Here is a 19,945-nt window from a genome sequence, read left to right on the forward strand (position 1 = left end):
AAGCCGTTGTTTATGGGCGATAACAAGCCACCTGTTTTCACTCCCCTAAACAAGTTTGACTCATCTGCAAAGGATGTGTTCAATCAGATGGTAGGAAGTTCACGGGCAGGAACTATGTCAGGATATATGCTTGCCCCTGATTGGATCTCATGGGAAGTGCGGTGAACTGTGGGTTGTGCCTCCTTAAATTCCTGCAAAATGTGACTTGGAGCCATTCCCGGGGAATCTGGGTATGGACCTGGCCAGAGTCCATCTACCTGATCAGTACTTAAAGCTCGCTTCAAATCTGACTTCAAACTGTGGCAGTGGTCTTCTTCTCTACTGGTGGGATTAGCAGTAGGATGGGTTTTCTGACTGGGCCCTGAGAAAAGCACAAAAGACCCTACAGCTGGAAAGCCAGGCTACCTGGACCACACTTTGTTGAACTTAAAATAGCCTGGTCACACCAGGTTACGGTGTGGTTATTGTCACTCAGCTCTCTCTCCCCTTCCTGTTCCTGAATGTCACCCACCCAGTGTCTGGGGGTTCACTTGTTCCCCAGGGCCAGCTACCACCCTGATCCTTTGGCACCTGAGGCCTGGCTTGTGGATGAACCCCAGGGTTCTGCTTCAGCTGCACATACCATGTGTTCTCAGCTAAGCCATAGGATCAATGGGTTGTGTAGTCTATAAGGAAATTAGAAACCGCTTTGAGGGTAAGCCTGCCAGGTAGATTTTCTCCTCCACACTCCTAATGTAGCCACACTCCGTCCATTCCGTCTTCATCATCAGACCAACCTTGCATGCCTGATTACAAACTTCAAAAGGAGCCTTCTCACCTGTGCTGAAGAAAGCTCAGGAGTAAAGGCCCCGTGCCTGGAGGCAACAGGTGGAGGAGGATGTGGGGAGGAGGGTACATCTTCCAGAAAACAGTGTTCTTAGAGTCAGTACAAGACAACGAGGACACAAGGAATAGAGGCCCGAGCATCCGGTGTGCAGAGACAGTAAAGCGGGGGGTGGGGGGGGACCATGGTCAAGTGGATGCCCAAGGGACAATGTTAGTCCTACCAATGCTCATGGCAGAGATGTGGGATGCTGCAGGAGCCTCTGAAGCACTGCTGCGAGCCCTCCTGTCCCTAACCTTTTGAAGGCAGAAGGGAGCATTTACATACTGCTGGTGGGAGTGTAAACTGTCACAGGCACTATGGAAATCAATGTGGAAAGTCCTCAAAAAAATCTATAAATTGAGCTCCCTTGAGACCCTGCTGTAGCACTCCTTGGTACTTACTTAAAAGAATCCACACCAACTAACCACAGAGATTCCAGCACATTGGTGTTTGCGGCAGCAATATTCACAATATTGGAGTTAAGACTCCAACCTAGGAGGCCGAAAAAACAGATGAGGAAAATGCAGTCATATACAATTTTTCAGGAAAATATGCAATCAGATTAAGTCTGACTCGGAAAGACAAATGCCTCATTTTCTCTATCATGTGTATAGATTCTAGATTTTATATACAAACACAAAATCATGAATATACAGATGATACTGTAAAACTTTAAGACAATTCTGAAGCCATGTTTGAGGCCTCTCAGCAGTAGTGTTCCCTCCTTACCCCTGGGAACCACCTACACATGCACACACTGAAATGTTGGGAACTTTCCATCATCTCCCTGAGTCCTTGTGAATGTTCTATTGAATAGGGGTAAGATAACCCTTGGGTGTTGACTCAGTTCCTGGTGTTTTGACTAAGTCTCTGGGAAAGTGACCCTCAGATGTTCCCCCTTATTTCATCTAATCTGGCAACCACTCTCCAGCCAATTATTGGTAATATCCCTTTTGAAGAAGCCAATCATAATAGCCAAAAAACAACCCCCAGACACCCCCCCCCTTGCTTCTGTAGGTTTTTTCCTTTAAAAATAGCCTGTACCAGCCATTTGGGGTCTTTCAGCTTCCTGATTGCTGAAGGACCCTGTCATGACAGAATTAACAAAATCCTCATGCTTTTACATCAGCTGTGGTATGGGAGACGGTCTCTTGGGGTGACTCCTCCTCAGTGATTGGACTCTAGGGCCCAACAATATGAGAGTAGAAGCCACTTTCTAGGGGGACAATGACAACTAACAAACAGGAGCAAGGAAAGAAATAGGGTGTGGATGAGAACATACTCAAAGTATTAGAATTTAAAAAATGGCAGGAAGCCACCTCTCTGCCTTCCCCTGCTGCATAGGCAACCACCAGAGCCACAGGCCACACCTACTCCTATGGAAGAGGTGTCTGAGCTGCCAGCTGGACAGTCCTGCTCTCTGAGCCCTAGCCCTGGGAAACATCCTGTACCCCACCTCACCAACTGCACTCCTCAGTGACCAGGTAGCAGTATCCTTCCCGCCCACCCCCACCATCCCCTGCGGCACCCGCTCCCTCCAGAGTCACAGCCACACATGCACCTGTAGGAAGAGCAACCACCAGAGTCACAGGCCCCAGCTACTATGATTGGAAGAAGAGATGGGTAGATAGCAGTGTAAGAACACATTCAACAACATAAAGAACAATATGGCATCACCATAAACTGCTGGTTCTACAAGAGAAAGACCTGAACATCCCAACACAGAGGAAACAGAAGAAAACAACCAAAAAAATAAAATAAGAAGATGATAGAGGCCCTTAGAGAGGAAACAAAAAATTCCCTTGAAGAAGGACGCCTAAAAGAAATCCCACACTAGCTCAGAATTGAGAAATAGATGGTTATTTATTTAGGGGTAGACTCACAAATCAGAATCCTCTGCTGGAACAGAGATCAGAAACCAAAATCCGCAACCGGAACAGAGAGGCTGGACGCCTGCTCTACATCAGCTTATATAGTATAAGAGGCCATGCCCCAGTGGGTGGGTAACCACTGGCTGTAAGACTTCCTACAACATTCCCTTAAAGAAACAGAGGAAAAGACAAACAGAAAATTGGAAGAAACCAATAAATTCTTTAAGGAAAGTCAAGAAAATCAAGGAAAAACAAACAAGTGAAGAAAATAGTTCAAGATTGAAATTTGAAATGGAGGTGATAAAGAAAACACAAACCGAGAGAATTTTGGAAATTGAAAATGAAATCTGGGTAAACAAACAGGAACTATGGGTGCAAGCATAAACAACAGAATGCAAGAGATGGAAGAGAGAATCTCAGGCAGTAAAGATTTGATAGAGAAAATAGATTCATCAGTAAAAATAGAAGACTACAAATAGATCCATATCTATCCCAATGCACAAAATTCAATGGATCAAAGACCTCAATATAAATCCAGTTATGCTAAACCTGATAAAAGAAAAAGCAGGAAGTAGCCTTAAATGCATGGGCACAGGAGACTACTTCCTAAATATAACACCAATAACACAGATACTGAGAGCAATGATTAATAAATGGGACCTTCTGAAACTGAGAAGCTTCTGTAAGGCAGAACATGATCAATAAGACAAAATGGTAGCCTACAGAATGGAAAAGGATCTTCACCAACCCCACATCGGACAGAGGGCTGATCTCTAAAATATACAAAGCACTCAAGAAACTAGACATCAAAATACCAAATAATCCAATTAAAAAATAGGGTACAGATCTAAATGGAAGAGTCTCAGCAGAAGAACCTCACATGACCAAAAGACATTTAAGTAATTTCTCAACATCCTTAGTCATCAGAAAAATGAAAATCAGAATGACTCTGAGATACCATCATACACCTGTCAGAATGGCTAAGATCAAAAACATTGAGGACAATTTATGCTGGAGAGGATGTGGAGTAAGGGGAACACTCCTCCATTGCTGGTGGGAATGCAAACTTGTACAATCACTTTGGAAATCAGTATGGATGTTTCTCAGAAAACTGGGAATCAGTCTACCTCAATACCCAGCAATACCACTCCTGGGCACAAAGGATGCACAATCATACCACAAAGACAGCGATGGTTCAATATACGAAAATCTGTCAAAGTACTCTACCATATAAATAAACTGAAAGAAAAAAACACATGATCATCTCATTAAATGCTAAAAAAGCCTTCAACAAAATCCAACACCCCTTCATGATAAAGGTCTTGGAGAGATCAGATAAACAAGGAACATACCTAAACATAGTAAAGGCAATATATGTCAAGCCAACAGTCAACATCAAACTAAATGGGAAAAAAAAACTCAAAGTATTTCCACTAAAACCAGGAACAAGACAAGGCTATCCACTCTCTCCATATCTATTCAATATAGTACTTAAAGTTCTACCTAGAGCAATAAGACAATGAAAGGAGATCAAGGGGGTACAAATTGGAAAGTAAGAAGTCAAACTTTCACTATTTGCAGATGATATAATAGTATACGTAAGTGACCCCAAAACTCTACCAGGGAACTCCTATAGCTGATAAATACCTTCAGTAATGTGACAGGATACATGATTAACTAAAAAAAAATCATTAGCCCTCTTATATACAAATGATAAATGTGCTGAGAAATCAGAGAAACATCACCATTTACAATAGCCACAAATAAAATAAAATATCTTGAGGTAACTAACCAAACAAGTAAAAGACCTTTAAGCATTTAAAGAAAGAAATTTAAGAAGAAATCAGAAAATGGAAAGATCTCCTATGCTCTTGGGTAAGTAGGATCAACATAGTAAAAATGGCGATCTTACCAAAAGCAATCTACAGATTCAATGTAATCCCTCCTATCAAAATCACAACACAATTCTTCACAGATCTCAAAAGAGCAATACTCAACTTCATATGAAAAAACAAAAAAACAAAATACCCAAAACAATCATGTACAATAAAGTAATTTCTGAAATCACCATCCCTGACTTGAAATTCTTCAATAGAACTATAGTAATGAAAACAGCTTGGTATTAGCACAAAAACAGAAAAATGGACCAATGGAATCGAATTGAAGACCCTGATATTAATCCACACACCTTTGAACACCTGATTTTTGACAAAGAAGCTAAAATTATGTGATGAAAAAAAAGGAAACATCTTCAACAAATGCTGCTCATTCCCTTTGGTTGGATACCTTGCTCAGCCTTGATACGGGGGAAGGGGCTTGGTCCTGCCTCAACTTGTATACCAAGACTTTATTGACTCCCTAAGGGTGGCTTTACCTCCACTGAGGAGTGGATGGGGGTGGGCTGAAGGGAGGTGTGGTGGGAGGGGAGGGGAGGGACAGGAAACTGAGGTTAGTACAAATTTTTTTTTTAAAAAGGCCTTTTTAAAAAGGCGGGAAGGAGTCACGTCATACTACAGGGCTCACATGGGAGGTTTGTTGGAAGAAGAGAGAGGAGGCTCGGGAAAAGGGGACAGAGAAGAGGGCAGAGAAGGTGACAGAGAGGAGGACAGAAAGGGGTGCAAAGACTGGTCCCTGAGGACAAGAGTGGCGGAAGAGAAAGAGAATGGGAGGTAGACAACACTCACTTTTTATAAAGGAAATAGCGAATGTGCACAGGGGATGCTCTTAGCAGTTGCAACTGAGGCCGGTGCAGATGCCTGAATACTAACACAAGTGCATTCTATACAGTCAGAATAATGGCCTATGGAATCTAGTGTAATACAAATTTTTCACATTGCTTTTTAGCTTTTTAAAAAGTTTAATGACTTATTTTATTTTATATGGATATGAGTGTTTTGTCTGCGTGTATGTCCATGCACCACATATATGCCTAGTTGCCTGAAGAGATCAGAAGAGGGTGTTGGATCTCCTGGATGTGGAGGTATTTTCAACAGTAGGTGTCTACTGTACACTAGAGCCTATGTTTGTTGCCAGAGACGTGAAAAGGAAGAGTCCACTAGATCTATAGGGAGGCAAATACAGGCATGTGCTTACAGAAGGTTCTGCACCATTGCTGTCATGGGAGATGGGCGGAGAGGGGTGGAGTGGTATATCAGTTAAAGTTTCTATTGCTGGGAGAAAACACCATGACCAAAAGCAACGTGGGGAAGAAACATCTTCCATAAAACAGTTCATCATTGAAAGCGGTTAAAGCAGAAACTCGAGCAGGGCAGGAACCTGGAATCGGGTGCTGATGTAGAGGCCACAGAGGGGAGCTGCTTACTGCCTTGTCCCTCATGGCTTTCTCACCCTGCGTTCTTATAGAATCCAGGACCACCAACCCAGGGATGGCTCCATCTGCAATTGGCTGGGCCCTCCCCCATCAATCACTAACTAAGAAAATGCCCTACAGACTTGCCTACAGTCTGATCTTTTGGGAGGAATTTTTCAACTGACTTCCCTCTTTTCACAAGACTCTATCTTGTGTCAAGTTGGCACAGAACTACCCAGATGGGAAGGCGACAACAGAGTGTGGATAAGGTATGTTTAAACAGGGCTTAGATGTCGACATAAGAGTTTATCAAATGCAATGGGAGAAGGGTAGGGAGAAGATTCTAGAGGAAGCAGCAAGCATAGAGGCACATGTGAAAAAGACTTGGGGCTGAATCGGTGGTTAATTGGTTAAGAGCATTTGTTGCTTTGGCAGAGGACCCAGGTTTAGTTCCCAGCACCCACATGGAGGCTGACAACTGTTCATAACTCCAGTTCCAGGGGACCCAAAGCCCACTTCTGATCTCTCTGGGTACCGAGCCACACACATGGTTGCACATGAATTACATGCACATGAATTACACTCATACATACACATAAAAATAAAATTAGTTTTAAAAGGAATAAAAACCAATTTAAAAATGTGCTTGTCAAGATGATGTAAGAACTTGGTCAGTTACCTTTCCTGACTCCAAGCTATTTGTAAATAAAAGAAACATGACACCGATGTGGTAATTGGTACCCAGCGAGAGGGGTATGAAAATGATGCCCTCACACCCAGAAGGTAAATGTTGCCACAACTCAGGTGCGCTATTCTTGAGAAAGAAGCTTGGATCGGCTTACTTATCCCCAGCGTCGATTCCGATTTTAGCTACATGGAGTCTCATTCATTCTTACGTCGAATTAGTATTCCTGGCTTTCTCTTCTTAACAGAACTGGACAGGGAAGTTTCAAAGGCAAAACAAGAGAAAACGAGTTCAAATATCAAGAGAAAAGTAATTTCTGGACGCTCTGTAGACAGAAGGCTAACTGACTCTTGAGAAGAAGACAACACCCAGCACTAGAATCTTGGAAGAACGCCTTGCTCATCAGCATCTTCCCTACGGGTTTCTAAAGTAAATAAACATAGCATTTTTTCAGTAGCATTTAGAATTTGCTTATTGCTAAAATCGTTAAGCACGTTTGACAAAATCCTTCTTATAGTATATATCTTGAACTTGGCCTCTAAGCTGATCCAATGGCTCATTCATTCCTGTTCTTTCAAAGCGAGTGCAGGACAGTCTTAGAAACCCCGAGGACACACTTGAACACATCTACGATGTCGACACACTCACCCCCCACACACACACCCCAGTAGATAATGTTTTTCCTCTTTCTCTTTTTTTTTTCTATATCAATGCAAATAATGTCTCCCTTTCCAGAAGTTGCAAGCCTCTTGATATTATTTAGGAAATGCCAGTCGTCACAATGGCTTGGCAGTGGGTACTAAAGATAATGGTAAGGATATTTAGACTGAGTCATATCCACTTATTTGCACTCTGTTCTTTAAGTGGTATTATAGGATTTAGGCTATCTTTAAATTGATCCGCACAATGTAATAAAATGTAAAATGAAGTGCCCAGTGTTTGAAACATAACCCCTGCACTTGCAGTGTGAGGCACTTTATCTGTGATGGCTGCTTCACGTATCTTATTGAACCAGGTTTTCTTTGAGTACATTCATTTGATTACATTGTTTGGTCTCTGGAAATTGCACCTGTTGCACACGAAACGGTGAGTTCCTTTCTTCGTGTGGAACAAAGGTTCACTCATTTTTTGCCGGACTCTCTCTATAGGGCAGGCGCTCTACCGATTGCTGAGCGTTTGCAGATGAGAAGAGGTCCTGTCTCCAGATGAGCTGGGCGCACAGGGGTAAGGCTTGTGTCGGAGCTCAGCCTGGGAGACTGTGTCGGTTACCTGAGGCTACAATAATGCTGGGGGACAATCCTCCAATGGTTTTGGTGCTGTATAATAACTGGAGATTTCTCATGCGTTCGTGGTGGTTGTTGTGGGTCTGTTGAGTTGGGTGGGCTTCTCCAAGTGTCGGGAGGTTGGCTGATCTTGCATGGCCTCAGACAGGACAACCATGGCCATTGGGAACTGCCTTTCGTGCCTCTTACACTAGCGGGCAGGTTCTCACGGAAGCAGCTTAGACACAAAAAGCAGGCCTGACTAAACAAGAGATTTGCTTTGTTTTGTTTGAAACAGGCTCTCACGCTGTAGCCCAGGCTGGCTTCAAGCTCTGCAGTGATCCTCCTGCCTCCGCCAACCATATGTTGGGATTATAGACATGCGTCATTCTACTGAGCTGCTGCACAAGTGATCTTTTTATTTTTTGATAACTTCATCTGTATATACAATGTATTTTTATAACACTCATGCCCATCACCTTCTACTCCTGCCCCACTCCCTCTGAACCCCCTCTTCCCGATAGACTCATTTCCTACTTGTGTGTCCTTCTGTGTGACCCCTGGCTACAACCTACTTACTGCAGCGTGGAGCAGCCCTCTTGCAACCACAAAACAGTAACCATGAGACTGAAGGTCTTTGGGAAGATTAACACCAAACGCCACCCTCGAGACGCTGCATCACCCTAAATTCACGGACGTGCCATGTGAGTCGGGTCTCTGGAGAATCACCCTGCTTTGTCCCACCATCGCCTCCCTTCCCTCCCCATGTGACAACTCCCACCCCCTCAGTCAGAGTGTCTTCACGTGCTTTTCACCCTCAGGAGAAATGGTGACACCATCTCTGGCCGTCTCTGAACTGCGGAACACCGGCTTCGAGGGTTTCAGCCACACATCTCCCTGGCTTCCAAATTGGAAAGGACAGAGGACACGGAGCTCTCCTGGCAGGCACACTATGCCTCTTCTCCTTAAGCAGTCATTGTTTGGCCACGTGTGTCTGCCCTGAGACCATGGTTTTCTGTTTGCACTGTTTCCCTTTCCCTGCTTCACCTGGGTCGTACAAGATTGACTTCTCATATGGATTGTTCTCTGTCCCTTGCATGTCATCTTCAATGACTCTATGTATCTGATTTTCTGACTCCATCCCTCATGATCTCCATCCCTTGAAACCTCCAAGGACTCACTATCAGAACAGCACACCTCATCCTTTACCTTCATGCCGTAAAGGAAACCCAGGTCTTATCTAAGGACACTGCTCCTTCCTCTTCTCAAGAGGCAGCTGTGTCTCTCCCAACCCCACAGTGCGACAATTGTCCCCTTGCTCCTCGTGGCTGCCTCCAGACCTTCCTGACCACCCCTCCTTTCTAAAGATGACTGCCTTTGAATCTGATGTTAAGCAGGCTTCTTGCCCTGATTGCGATCCTAGGGCCATTGTCACACTCCAGTCCTGTTCCTGGATCAACTCTGCGTGGACTCAGTGTCCAAGTCAACCCTCTGGAGCAGTGGATCTCAATCTTCTTAATGCTGTGATCCTTTAATACAGTCCCTCATGACGTGGTGACCCCCAACCAATGAAATAAAATTATTTCATTGCTACTTCATAACTGTAATTTTGCTGCTGTTATGACTCGTAATGTATGTATCTGACATGCAGGATATCTGATATGGGAACCCTGTAACAGGGTTTTCCAACCCCGAAAGGGGTCTTGGCCCAAAGGTTAATAACTGCTGTTCTAGATCCATCATGCCTCAAATCCTTGACACCCTTGCCCTGGGAGCTTGTCCTCCATGTTAGTTCTGCACCACCCCTTGTCTGCTTGCTCCTCCTCGAATCAAGCCTCAAGCCACAGTCACCATTACTGTCACCCCAGTGACGACTCATTCTCTGACCCTCTGTCATTTCAAGGCACTCTTCCGAAAAAGAGGCAGTCACACATAAGTCTGACTACACCTATGCCTACCCAAGTGTGGCAGCCACACGAGTCTGGAAAGGTCACCTCCTGTGACTACTACTGTCATTATCATTATTATTATCATTGTTATTGTTTCTTCTACATGTTCTTCACATCCTGTATCTTGATCCCATCCATTTCCCATACCTCCCATCTGCCCTCCACCCCTTCAATCCCCTGAATAAAACAAAATTTGAAAGAAAAAATAAAAAAAAAGAAATGAGAATTAAAAAAAAATGGGGGAGGAATTAAAAAATCTTGTCACGGAAGCTGCAGTGTGACCCAACAAGTCACATCATGTGCTCCATGGTCCATACATCTCTACTTACAAGTGTTCATTGCAAGGACTGATTGGCCCGGCTCGAGGCCCCTGCTCTCCACCACTACACGTTCAATGCTGGGTCCCCTCTAAGACTCTTCCTGGACAACCTGCTGGCGTCCTGTGTTGTGGAAATCCTGTAGCTTTGGGTCTATGTGTCAGGTCCCTTCACACGCTCCAATAGATCATAGATGGGGTGGATAATGGGGCGGGCCTAGTCATGACTCTGAGTCTGGGCCTGGGCAGCTGTGCTATTGCCATTTGAAGTTCAGGACCTCTCACCCCCAAAGGCATTTCGTGTCACTTGTCCACCTTATTTGAGTCACCTTAACATAGTCTCCAATTGTTCTCACACATGCCCATTCAGACCAGCTTCTTTTTGGTTTTGTTTGTTTGTTCTTTTAAGACAGGGTCTCCTGTAACTAGGCTTCCCTCAGACTCACTATGTAGTGGAGTCTGATCTTGAACTCTTGACCCTCCTGACTGCCTCCACCTCCCTCATGTGCCACCAAGCCTGGCTTTTCCTTGTCTTCTGTTTAAATTTCCCAAACTCCGGTTCCATCCTCAGATCTAGCAGACAAGTAAACAAGAGAAACAATGAGAAGGCATTTCCACAAAGCCCAGCGTGTCCCCTGCCTATGGAATCTGTGTTAGTGCACACTGCCTGCCCTCCGCTGCCCTCCAGTCGGGGACAGACTCCACATGCTCCCATCTGGGGCCAGTGTATACTTGATCACATTATGCTCATTCTCATTCTCTCTCTCTCTCTCTCTCTCTCTCTCTCTCTCTCTCTCTCTCTCTCACACACACACACACACACACACACACACACACACACACCTCTGACAAAGATGGAAGAGCACTGACAAACAGCTCAGAACCGTAGATGGCCTTGAGGCTAGAGACACGGCTAACCGATTAAGTACTGGCTGCTCTTTTTCCAGTTCCCAGCACCCACATGGCAGCTCAAAAACATCAGTAAGCCAGGCAGTGGTGGCGCACATCTTTAGTCCCAGCACTCAGGAGGCAGAGGCAGTGGATCTCTGTGAGTTCGAGGCCAACCTGGTCTACAAGAGCTAGTTCCAGGACAGGCTCCAAAAGCTACAGAGAAACCCTGTCTCAAAACAAACAAACAAATGAACAAACAAAAACATCTGTAACTCCAGTTCCAGGGGATCGCAGGACCTCTGCAAGCATTGAGCACAGGTGTGGTGCATGGACATACATGCAGGTGAAACACCACCACACTCATTAAATAAAATAAAAATATGAGCCCGTTGTGCCCTTAAAAACAGTTTAAAGGTAAACTGTTACCAACAGGGGATTGCTACTGCTTATCCTAAGATATAAATGGGCCTACAATGGGAAAAGAAACTCCACGGGCAACCATGGGAAGCTCATCCATAGCTTCAGCTGTGAACTCCAGCTGATTGCCTCCCTTCCCCAGTTGGTTTCTGCTGGATGCTGTGAGTGTCTGGTTTCCTGGTGCTCCCATTCTGATTTGTTCTTTGACTTGGAAGATTCACTCAAAGGGATGCTGCGATCTACCCAGGACACTCTACTGTGAACTCCAGTCAGCTGCCTCAACTTTTACGCTTGGCTTCTGGTGGACGCCATGAGCACCCTGTTTGATGAGGTCATCTTTCTCTGCTACTATTTATTCTTTTACTTGGAAACTTTACCCAAGAGATCACTCTGCTTGAAACTCTTATCTATTGGGAACTCCAGATGGCTACTATCTGCCTGCCTGTCTATCTGTTTGTCTGTCTGTCTCTCCGTCTGTCCATCCATCCGTCTGTCCATTTACCCATCCATCCATCTAACTACCCATCTGTCTTTCTGTCTGTCTGTCTATCTATCTTTCTATCTATCTATCTATCTATTTATCTATCTTTCTATCTATCTATCTATCTATCTATCTATCTATCTATCTACCTACCTACCTAGTCTGGAGAGTAGTCTCCAGCCCCTAGCATCCATCCCAGCCAACCTGTCCTGGAAGTTGCATTTGTCTGGACTCCAAATCCCAGCATGCCAGGTCCTCACCCCTCGAGGCCCCAGGTCAGGACCACTCCACAGGGTATTTAAGTGGGCTCCTGGAGGAGAACCGCAGGGTCCGGGTTTGCATGTGCTCCCCACCTTCCTGTCTCCCTGCCATGCACTCGGCCACCCGAGAGCACTGTACTTAATAAAACGATGGGCATTTTAATATGGTTTGATCTGACCTAATTGGATTTCTTTGCACTGGCAAAGCAGCCTTTCTTAGGATTTTTTTCTTAACATATGGAAGTTTTCCACCAAGAAGTCTTAGATTTTCCTGCAGGGCCCAGGCCCTGTAGCCTGCTGGAAAACAGGCCTTCCTATACACACGCTCCACCAGGCAAGTTTGGCTTCACTTGGTGAGTTCCCCTTTTAAACTGCATGTGGGTATGGTTTTGGGGTGACCCATTTGTCTTTTTCAGGCTTTTGTGGAAGACACAGCTGTGCCTAAAGCCACACACACACACACACACACACACACACACAGCAGAGGCTGGGCCTCCTGCTGAGATAAGATTTGGGTGCTGGAAAACGTTCCCATCCAATTTCTCATGTACCCCGTACTTAATACATCTGACTCGGTATCATTCTGATGCACACACTGCAACGGGCTCATGTCAGAGGCATGCATTTAAGGTAGGTTTCTTGTAATTCCTAGCCGATTTCAAGCGCCCTTAAGCGGGAACCTAACAACCTTTTAAATTACAAAAACAAATTCCAAAGTCCGTGTTTATTTTCAAGTATGGCGCTCCCATATTTTTTCCCTCCCCTTCTGCTGTTCTTTCTCTGTTCATTGGCGACCATACACTTTGTTCCCCCTCCCTCCCTTCCTCCCTCCCTCCCCCCCCGCCCTCTCTCTCTCTCTCTCTCTCTCTCTCTCTCTCTCTCTCTCTCTCTCTCTTTCTCTCTCTCTCGGCACGTTTAGCTTTTAAAGGCTTCCTAGGACATGCGCACGAGGGGAAAGACGTGCCCACGTCAGACACTGATGACGGGCGCACACAGGGGGTACACGTGCCGGCTTCAGAACCCGAAAGTGCAGCCTTACGGGTGGCTAAAAGAATTGCACTGCTTCTAAGCCTGATGTTCTCCAAGGACAAGGAGAGGACTTGGGATTGCCTGCTAGTCAAAAGCTGTCCCGTTTTCTGCTTATCTATTCCTCCCAGATCTGAGGCATTTGACACCTCAGGGTACTGTTCTTTAACTGGGTTCATAGTCTAGGATTAACAAGTTTCCATCTTCAGAGGTTCAAAAGTTCCCAATTTACTCTAAAGCCTTCTAACCCAAAGTAATAAAATTTGTTCCAGTTCTCACACAGGTTCCTGGAAAAGTTCTATCGCTACACCAAAATCAGGTCTGGTAAATTAACCCCAGCCAGTTAAGCATATTTTGCAGGTTACTCCTGCTGCCTGTCTCAAGACCAACCTACAAAATGCTCCCAGGACAACACCAAAGGGACCTGTACCAGCTCCTGAACTTCACCATTGGTACCAGCTCTTCTGGATCAAGAACACCTGCCAACTAAGATCTGGTTTCCTCTGCTATTGTCTCATCCCATGGCTAGCCCCATTCATAGGTCAATAATAACAACATTTTTTTTCCTCCTAGACACCTGCCTTCTTACCTCCCTCAAGAAGCAAATGCCTGGCATCTCCGGGAACAGAATGCCTTTCCAGCCACAGCACCCTCTGAATGCGGACCCACCAACACCCAGCTCTCCCCTCCCCACATCACCCTATGCCCACAGGAAGTGGCCGGATTTGAGTCTATGTCCATTTTTATAATTATCTCTTCAACTTCCTGTCACCCCTATATCCAAAGAGTCTGGAATGTTAAGTCTGAAGAGTAGCCTCCAGCCCCTGGCATCCATCCCAGCCAACCTGGCCTGGGAGTTGCATTGCTCTGGACTCCAAATCCCAGCATGCCAGGTCATGACTCCTCCCTGGGGGAGGGTCAGGATCACTCCCACAGGGTATTTAAGTGGGCTACCAGGGAGAAACATGTGGTTCCGAGTTTGCATTGGTTCCCCGCTTTCTGGTCTCCCCGCCATGCACTCAGCCACCCGAAAGCGCTGTACTTAATAAAACGATGGGCATTTTAATTTGGTTTGATCTGACCTAATTGGATTTCTTTGCACCAGTGGAGCTGCCCCTCTTAGGATTTTTTCTTAACACTAGCTATCATCACTTGTCTATCTGTCTGTCTGTCTGTCTATCTGTCTATCATCACTTATCTATCTCTTCTCATTTACTCTTTCACTTTGGCTTGCTATATACTTGATAAACTCACTTGTGCAAAACCAAAAGTTTATCTACTGAGGATTATGTTCTTGATCACGCAGACTATAACTGGTGTCCTAATATGGATGATCCAGATGCCATTTCTTCTCTAAAAGAACAACTCTTTCAAAAGCTAGGAGGGGCTATATGGGATGATAATAAGAATAGTGAGAAAGGACAGAATGATAAACCCCATGGAACTTGGCCCTCCTATGTATCCTTGCTAAAACGGGGAATAAACGGTTTCTGTATCTAAAATGACAATTACAGGCCTAATGTGTAGATTTTGGCTTTCTGCTTATCTTTTCTTCCTCATCCTATTTGTGTTTACAAAAATATTCACTACACAAGGTCACTGATAGCTCTACAGGCTCTGCTGGAAGGTAAATCAAATGTAAAGCTTCCTCTAAATTTCAAGTTATGTAAGACAGTAAGGAAAAATGAAGGGAGGAGGGAAGAAAGGAAAGGAAAGAGGGAGGGAGGGAGGGAGGGAGAGAAGAAAAGAAGAAAGGAAAAAGGTAGGAAGGAAAGAAAGTAGGAAGGAAGGAAAAGGTATAAAAATCCAAATGACAAGAAAGTTTATCTAAGACTTGCAACAACAAAAAGTTTGTTGGTTTAGCAACATGTATACATGTATACAGGTAATCTTAATTTAACATAGCGTGTGTTGTATGTAATTTGTGTTAACTCTTATTTACAAAAGTAAAATGAAAACAGTTAAGTAGGTAAGGGGTATAAGTATAAAGTTATATCTTTTTGCTAGAAATGGTTAATAAAGACAGATTATGTCTTAGTTACTATTCTCTTGCTGTAAGAAGACACCATGATCAAGGCTACTCTTGAAAGCATCTAGCTAGGGGCTTGCTTACAGTTTTAGAGGGTTAATCACAGTGAGAAGCAGCCAGGCATGGCACTGCAGCAGGAACTGAGAGCTCTACACCCTGACCCATGGAGAGAGAGAGAGAGAGAGAGAGATTGGGTCTGGCTTGAGCTTTTGAAACAACAAGCCCACTCCTCCAAGTGACCCATCTCCTCCAACAAGACCACATTTACTCCAACAAGGCCATGCCTCCTAATCCTTCCCAAACAGTTCCGCTTCCCAGTGACTAAGCATTCACATATATGCAGTTATTGGGTAGCAGCTCTCAACCTGTGGATTGCCACCCCTTTGGGAGTCTCATGTCAGATATCCTGCATATCAAATATTTCCATTATGATTCATAACAGTAACAAAATTATAGTTATGACATAGCAATGAAAATACTTTTATAGCCACCACAACATAAGAAACTTTAATAAAGGGTCGCAGCATTAGGAAGGTTGAGAACCACGGCTAAAGAGACTATTCTTATTCAAACCAGGACAGATTGTCTGTGGTTGTTGCTAAAATTCTTCCTGTGGGGAGATGCAAAGCAGCATCTATGTTCCTCCCACAATTGTAATGGCAAACGGAGGGACAATTCTACCAAAGTTCGCTCTGGGGAGCCAATGCATTCATTGAGTTTCCCTGCAGAGCCTAGGCAGGGAGTTACATACAGGGGTGTGGGCATTCCTCCCCCAGCCAACCACACCTAGAAAGCCTTGTCCAGCACCAATGAGGGCTTCCTCATAGCCACTCAGATGGAGCCTCCATCTTCTCCAGTCTCTGTTTACCTAGCCCCTTGCAGCACAGTCAGGTAATAGGGAGCCATTGGCTACTCAGGTGAAAAGCTCATGCCTTTATTGTGGGGACGGGACCACTGCTGGATGATCTTTTGCAAGGGAATACATCACTCATGGCATTGATAAAGTAAGCTTTTGTCCTAAAAATAAAACATAAAAGAACAGAATATAGGAAATTTCAACCTAAGACACAGAACTGTGCCAGATAGGACTTAATGATGGCATATGCTTCGTGATTTATGACTATAAGATGTTCGAAGTTCAAAGTTCAGGATATGATATCAAATGTCACCAATGGCATTCTCTTAAGATAATGACTTAACTGTGGTAATATTTACAAAACAATTACTTTAAAGACAGAATATGTGCATATGATCAATATAATTGCTTGTGTTTTCACTAACTTTTTTAGGCTTCAGTTGCTTGGGAAAACGAGTCTTAAGAGAAAGGATTTCTAGAAAATTGTTTGCTTTTGTTTTCTAAAGTTTTTCCTCAAAGTTACACAGAAGTTAAAAATGACAAGATTGGTAAGACAACCAAAACCTGGTGCCCTTAATCACTGAAATTAAGAGGATCGTAAAGGACAGACAATGTTGTTGTAGCACGTGCCCTCCATAACCAGCTGAGATCTGGGGAACGGCAGGATGCTTCTCTTAAGTCACTCTTCTCTTGATCAGAGGGCCACATATTCTCCAAAGAGACTGGCCTATGGATCCTCCAGGACGGAGCTCCCCAGGAGGACATGCTCCCTGTGTTTCCAAAGGAGGCTGCATGTTCAACAGAACCATGACTCATCCTACAAATAACACCACTGTCAGAGAAAAATCAACATAACTCGGGGTGCTCCTCAAAGGTTCTCTATGAGGAAACTCTTGGGAGGTCTCAGCTTCAAAAAAGTTTAACTGTGGCTACCTGCCTAGTTTTAATGAAAAAGACCTCTTCCAAAAAGCCCTGGCTGGAGCCAGGTACAGCTGCTGGAGCCTGTAATCCTAGCACTTGAAAGGCTGAGGCAGGAGGAGTCATCACAAACTCCAGGCTATCCTTGGCTACTTAGTGAGTTCCAGGTCAGCCTGGGCTGTAGAATGAGAGCCTATCTTGAAGAAATAAGTGTTAAGTTTTTTCAGACCAACAAAACTCTCTGCCGATGCAATAATCCAAATCACACCAAATTAGAAGAAACCCAGGTTTAATGGACACCTACACTCCAGGGTGGCCCCCGGGAAAACACAAAGAAGAGAAAAGGAGACCCAGAATGACCATGGAAAAAGGGGAGATCACACATTCGTTCTCTGGAGGGACAGTTTAAATAGCCTGTGGGAGTAGTCTTGCCCTTCCCTGGGAAGGGGTCACCCTTTGTCGGGCTTTCTTGGAGGTAGAGTTTGAATTGAGGCAACTCCCAGGGGAGGTGACTTGAAGTGGAGTTTTCCGCCCAACATTCCAAAATGGATGCCGGAGGCTGGGGTGAAGCCCCCAGCCAAACAATCCAGACTCTTTGTATAAAGGGGTGTCAGGGATCTGCGGTGATGCTTCCAACCAAACAATTAGGACTAGCGGACATGGGTAGGTGTTTATGATTTAATATGAGGTAGGCTCTGGAGACACCATCTGCTAGGGCGTGTGCTCACCCTCGTGAGTCATAACTGTAAAAAGCTCTAGTGTCCTCAAACCAGCATCAGGACAGTCACGCATAGAGCATTGCATAGCAAGAAACAAAGCATGAAACAGCAAGGCGGGTCTCACAAGCATGCTTCAAGATGGAAAGAGGAAATCTCAAAGGGTAAGAGTTGTGGGATTCCCGGACAGACAGGTCAACAGGTCAGAATGAGGAATATTCAACCAGGCTTGTACGATGGTAAACTATAAACGAGTCAAGGAGCTGCCTGTCAAGAGAGGAGCTCCCCAAAGTGCTGAGTCAGGGACTTCCGAGGCAATGACATGGAAGAGACCCCTTAGTAAGCGTCTGGTTTAAGGTGTGTTCTTGCTCTTAAGAGATAATACCCTTATTCGTTAAGGCATTTTTATTCTTAAGAGAGAATGCCTTTATTCGTTACCTTTGTGTCCAAATTGTATTTTATAACTTAAATTACCTTAAAGCAAAAACAAAGGGCAGAGATGACTTACAGAGCACTCACTGTGTAAGTGTGAGGAGCATCCACATAAAAAGCTTAGCAGGGCAGTGAATGCCTGTAATCCCAGCACTGCGGTAACAGAGACAGGGGCGTTCTGGGGACTTGGTGGTCAGCTAGTCTAATCAAAGTCCTAAGTTCTGAAGTCAGTAAGAGAGCTTGTTTCAAATGATAAATAAGTGGAGGGCAATAAAAGAAGGTGCCCGACATCCACCTTTGACCTACACACACACACACACACACACACACACAGAAAGAGAGAGAGAGAGAAAGAAAGAGAGAGAGAGAGAGAGAGAGAGAGAGAAAGAGAGAGAGAGAGAGAGAACATACCAATCTCTGTGCTGGTGTGTCTGGAATGAGGCACCATGGCTGGCTAATTATACAGATTTCTACATGCATGGGAAAACGGTAAGCAGAAACTCCCTGGGCAGCAGGATGACTGGTTGTTGTATCCCCTTCCCTGCACATCCTGCATTCTGCAGTTCTTTGACACTCAGTGAGGACCACTCCTAAACTGAGAACAAGAGCAGCACATGGCTGCCCATCTCTAGCTCTTCAGCATCTGAACTGCCTCTCGGAAGAAGAGACCTCTGTCTGCTCCGTGCCAGAAGGAAACAGGAAGGGAGGAAGGGAGGAAGGGACACGGCTGAAGTCAATACTCGGGAGCCTCCCTCCACAGGTTCTTGTCATTTGTAGAAGGATAAGGCCTTCGGAGGCACAGCTGATGGGGATCTGCCAGACCTGGGTGTGACTCACCCCTACGCAGCCTGGTTGTTCTTTTGTGAAGCCTGGAAAAAAGCAGCTATTAAGAAGAGGTACAGTCATTATTAAATAATAACTAACACCTTTTCAAGATTTGTTTATGGGTATGTGAGTCGTGTGGGTATGTGCTCGGGGGGGCCAAGTGCCCACAGAGGCCAATGGCTTTAGATCCCCGGGGAGCTGGAATTGCACCGGATGTGGATGCTAGAACTAGGATACTCTGCAAGGGCAGGGTGTGCTCCTAATCACTAAGCCATCTCTGCAGTCTCCGTAACTAACCCTTTTAAACCCTTGTTAGTATCATAGCATTGGCCAAGGGGACATGTGTACCCTAATCCTAACATTCACAGTGTGGAAGGCAGGCATCGCCATCCTTGTTTGTACTGATAGTCCAGTCAGCACTCAGCTTCTCTACTCTATGGAAGTTTCCGTTCCCCCATCCGTACCTACTGCTTTAGACTGCTGACAACCAGATAAAGTAGCCCAAAGTGGGTATGTGACTTGCCGCAGACAAGCCGCCAATCAGAAGCTGTATCTTTCAATAGCTTTTTTTTTTTTTTGTAGTAAAGGAGAATTCTTCACCCTTTAATCAAACTAAACACTGGTTAATCTGTAGTCTCCAGCCTAGAACATAGCCGTTGCCTCTGCCGTGGAGGTGAAGATGTTGGATATGACATAGAAGCTGAGAAATGTTACCTCCCTAGGGTGGAATGGAGAAACAGGTGTGATGCAGAGAAAATAATCTTTATACAGCCTCCTTAGAGATAAGAGTGAAAGACGGGGGGAAGGGGGGCACAGGGGGACGGGAGGCGGGGAGT

At 44.9% G+C, this 19,945-nt stretch overlaps 1 long non-coding RNA gene across 1 annotated transcript; it reads left to right on the forward strand.

Annotated features, from left to right (window-relative positions):
* The first annotated feature begins 17,905 nt into the window (after positions 1 to 17,905).
* Positions 17,906 to 19,921, forward strand: LOC148118527 (uncharacterized). Its single transcript, XR_015735973.1, has 3 exons — positions 17,906 to 18,016; positions 18,848 to 19,180; positions 19,744 to 19,921. It is a non-coding gene; the product is annotated as an uncharacterized LOC148118527 (long non-coding RNA).
* The last annotated feature ends 24 nt before the right edge of the window (positions 19,922 to 19,945 follow it).

The sequence above is a fragment of the Myodes glareolus genome, chromosome 22 (assembly GCF_982192425.1).
Source record: "Myodes glareolus chromosome 22, mMyoGla1.1, whole genome shotgun sequence".
NCBI lineage: Eukaryota > Metazoa > Chordata > Mammalia > Rodentia > Cricetidae > Myodes > Myodes glareolus.